This window comes from Platalea leucorodia (genome assembly GCF_965183815.1).
Source record: "Platalea leucorodia genome assembly, contig: HAP1_HAP1_SCAFFOLD_204, whole genome shotgun sequence".
Lineage (NCBI taxonomy): Eukaryota > Metazoa > Chordata > Aves > Pelecaniformes > Threskiornithidae > Platalea > Platalea leucorodia.
The window spans coordinates 46,681-51,412 of NW_028121355.1; positions in this window are offsets into that span (position 1 = coordinate 46,681).

Below are 4,732 nucleotides of genomic sequence, written 5' to 3' on the forward strand. Positions count from 1 at the left end.
CCCAATGTTTACCCTTCAAAGTTGAAGAATTGTTGAAGTCTCTCGAGAATGAGCTTGCATTGAGCAATACCTCAGTTAATCTGTGTTAAGGCATTCCTTCACCCGAAACAATGTTATTCCCTTTTTCCTTCCCACAATTTTCCTCCACCCTTATCCCCAACTCTCTCAACTCCACGTTTTCTTTCTTCCTCCCTTTTTTTCTCTCTTTCTCTCTCCTTTTTGCCGCCAAGCTGCAATGTCGAGCCACGGGGTGGTGTAAAGGACCAATAGAAAATGTGGTTTTGTCTCGACATTGCCGCTGTAGCGCCATCCAGCGTCGCGCTTCAAGAAAACCCTCTTCTCCACAGTTTTGAGGAAAACGACCTCGTGTGCCTGCGCGAGGGCTGAAGGTGCGAAGAGAGCAGAGGTGGGTGTCATGTCCCACCTGGGGAGGAGCGGGGAGGAGTGACAAAGATTCGCAAATCCTCTCAGTGTGGATTAAGGTGGGCCAACACTCAAGGTCCGTACACAAACACCAGCTTTAATAGAAAGATTCTATAGAGACAAATATTGAGTACAAATATTCGATACCCGCCAACCCTCTCACAGTTATATTCACCCCAGGTATGTGGTTTTACAGAAAATCAAGGTAGGCTATGCAGTACTTGACTTCAATTTAACAACTTTAACAACTCAATCACCTTAGGAAAAGTGAAAAAGAGAGAGAGAGAGAAAAGAGAATCACCAGTCCTGGATCCAGCGTTGGTCCTGCCAACAAGGGTGTTCAGTGAGGGAAGAAAAAGAGTGAGGAGAAGTGAAGGTTCTTATAGAGATGTTGATTCTGTGCAGGGTGCTTGGTGATAATAATTCCACAAATCACGCACGCACGAGGATGAGCACGAACGTAAACACGAGTACCGGTACACACACGAGCACCCAACACACACAAACTACAGCACATTTATCAGGCTACGCGATTAGTATAAACCTGCCTAAATTTATACTTATTGGTTAGTGATTAACATTTCGTACACTATTGGTTTACTGTATTTAAATTAGCCTCGCTTGCTATGTAAATTAGCACGCATGCTCCTTTCAGGTGTGGAGGGGCAAGTCTTTTCGGTCCTGAATTGAGTCGGTGGTCGTGACCTCCCCTCGCCACATTCACCTTTCACCTACTTTTTGCAGTTTTATCTTCTCTGGCCACTGTCCAGTCTTTGGTGCCAAGATGTTCACTTTTGTCGGCTTGTTAGCTCTTCTTCAAGGTTAGAGCCGTTAGTTTTCCACAGTTTGTTATCTTTTAGCACCCTCCCAAATTCCTTTCCCAAGGCACAAGTGGTTAGTAGTTTTGCTAATTGGAAGATTACATCAGCGACCAGTCAAACCAAGAGGAGCGATACTAGGGCTGTCCCCCAGGCAGTAGGTGTGTGGGGGGGGGAATAAGACGCTTCACAGACCATGCGGAATGGGGCCGAGGCAAGGCTGCCCTGTCTCCACAGGGCTCCCTCCCTCACCCTCACTCCAGGTACTGTCCGGTCCTGGGTCCTAGCGACCGTCGCTCTGCATTGTGGTTTTAGCACCAGGCTGTTTGAGACATCTTGTTGTTTTACATTAGCAGTTCTCTACAGCAGGGACTAAAGGCGCGAAAAGAGAGGCAGGGGCAGCACGTCCGTGGCGAACCGCACGTACACATTTGTGATCCGCGCATGCGTGGGAGCCCCTATATAAGGAGCACACGTGCCCCTCGGCGGGGGCGGCAGCGGCACGTGCAAGACCACTCCTTCCTTTCCTGCACCATCAAGACTCCCCCCCTGCCTTCGGTCCCCGACGAAGCCTGAGGCCACCGAAGACCCTGCAGAAGATCATCGGACTCGAAGTGGTGGTGATAACCTCCTCCTTCTCTTTCTCTCTCTCCCCTATTCTTTTCCTCTCCTCCCTTGCCCTCCCTCCTCCCTCCGTTCTCTTCTCCCCTCAAATAAAAGTGAAAGGTTGTACGACATCTGACCGATTCCAGCGTCTTAATCTCGTCCTTGGGATCATATCGAAACCTCCCCTGACATTGGATTGGGACACCAGGGTAATGCACTGGGAGCCATGGAGCCACACTGGCAGCACTGGGGTGGCACTGGGAGCAGTGAGGGTGGCAGTGGGAGCACTGCGGGGAGTAAGGAACCTGCACTTGGATCACTGGGGCAGCACTGAGAGCACTGGGTGGAGCCAGGGAGCCGCACTGGGAGCACGGGCGTGTCACTGGGAGCACTGGGGCTTTACTGGGAGGACTAGGGTAAGCCACAGAGTGATGCTGAGTGCACTGGGGGGAGTCAGGGAAGGCAATAGGAGCCTTAGGTGTCACTGGGAGAACTGGGGAGAGGCAGGGAGCCATACTGAGAGCACTGGAGTGGCACTGGGTGCACTGCGGGGGGAGTCAGGAAGCCACAGTGGCAGCACTGGGGCTGAACTGGGTGCACACGGGGGGCCAGGGAGCTGCACTGGGAGCACTGGTGCTGTATTGAGAGCACTTGGGGGAGCCTCGGAGCTGCACTGAGAACACTGGGGTGTCACTGGGAGCACTGGGGGGATTCAGGGAGCTGCCCTGAGAGCACTGGAAGGAGCCATGGAGATGCACTGGGAGAACTGGGGTGGCACTGGAAGCACTGGGTGGAACCAGGGAGATGCACTGGGAGCACTGGGCTACAACTAGGAGCACTGGGACGAGACAGGGAGCCACATTGGGAGCACTGGCGCATCGCTGCAGGGAGCCAGGGATTCTCACTGGGAGCACTGGGGTGTCAGTGGAGCACTGGAGGGAGCCGGGTAGATGTGCTGGGAGCACCGAGGGGAGCCAGGGAGCTTCATTGGGAGCACTGGGGTGACACTGGGAGCACTGGGGCTTTACTAGAAGTACTAGGGTGAGGCAGGGAGTGATAGTGGGTGTACTGGGGGGACCCAAGGAAGGCACTGGGAGCACTGGGTTGCACTGGGATCACTGGAGTGAGGCAAGGAGCAGCACTGAGAGCACTGGGGAGGCACTGGGAAGACTGGGGGGAGCCTGGGAGCCGCTCTGAGAGCACTGGAAAGAGCCAGAGATGATGGGCACTGGGAGCACTGAGGCAGCACTGGGAGAAGTGGGGGCAGCCAGGAAGCTGATGTGGGAGTACTGGGGAGAGCCAGGGAGCCACACTGGGAGCACTGGGTTGGCACTGGGAGCACTGGGGCTTTACTTGGAGGAGTAGGGTGAGGCAGGGAGTGATACTGCGTGCACTTGGGGGAGCCAGGGAAGGCACTGGGAGCACTGGGTTGAACTGGGAGAACTGGGGAGAGCCAATGAGCCACACTGAGAGCACTAGGGCAGCACTGGGTGCACTGCAGGGAGCCAGGAGGCTGTACTGGGAGCTCTGGGGCATCGCTGGGAACACTGCGGGGAGCCAGGGAGCTGCACTGGGCCCAATGAGGCAGCACTGGGAAAACTGGGGGGAGCCACAGAGCTACACTGTGAGAAAAGGGGCAGCACGGGGAGCACTGGGGCTTTACCGGGATGACTGGGAGGGACCAGGGAGTGATACTGGGTGCACTGGGGCGGCACTGGGAGCCCTGGGGAGAGCCAGGGAGCCATACTGGGAGCACTGGGCCACAACCAGGAGCACTGGGATGAGACTGGGAGCACTGGGGTGGCACTGGGAGGACTGTGGTGGCACTGGGAGCATGGGGGCAGCACTGGGAGCACTGTGGGGAGCAAGGAAGCTGCACTGGGACCACTGGGGCAACACTGGGAGCCCTGGGGGGAGCCAAGGAGCCACACTAGCAGCACTGGGGCTGAACTGGGATCACACGGGGAGCCAGGGAGCTGCACTGGGAGCACAGGGGCAGCACTGGGAGCACTGGGGCTTTACTGGGATGACTGTAGGGGACCAGGGACTGATACTGGGTGCACATGGGAGGGCCATGGAGCTGCACAGGGAGCACTGGGGCTGCACTGGGAGAACTGGGGGGAGTCACAGAGCTGCGCTGGCAGCACAGGGGTGGCACTGGGAGCACTGGGGCTTTGCTAGAATAACTGGTTGGGACCAGGGAGTATTACTGGGTGCAGTGGCAGGGGCCAGGGAGTATTACTGGGTGCAGTGGCAGGGGCCAGGGAGCTGCACTGGGAGCACTTGGGTGGCGCTGGAAGCACTGGAGGGGATCCATGAACTGCACTGGGAGTTCTGGTGCCACACTGGGAGCACTGGGAAGAGCCAGGGAGCAGAAATGGGAGTACTGGGGCGGCACTGGGAGCACTGGGGGGTGCCAGGGAGCTGTACTGGGAGCACTTGGTAGAGACGGGGAGCCGCACTGGGAGGACTACGTTGGCACTGGGAGGACTATGTTGGCACTGGGAGTACTGCGGCTGTACTGGGAGGACAAGAGGGAGGCAGGGAGTAATAATGGGAGGACTGGGGGGAGCTAGGGAGAGGCACTGGGAGCACTGGGGTGCCACCGTGAATACTAGGGGCAGCCAGGGATCTGCCCTGGGAGCACTGGGGCTGCACTGGGAGCACTAAAGGGAGCCAGGGAAGGGCACTGGGAGCAATGAGATGGCACTGGGAGCAATGAGACTACACTGAGAGAACTGGGGGGAGCCAGGGAGCTGCACTGGGAGCCATGGAGCCACACTGGGAGCACTGGGGTGGCACTGGGAGCGCAGGGTCTGCACTGGGAGCACTGGGGGGATGCAGGCAGCAGAACTTGGAGTGCTGGGGTGGCACTGTTAACACTG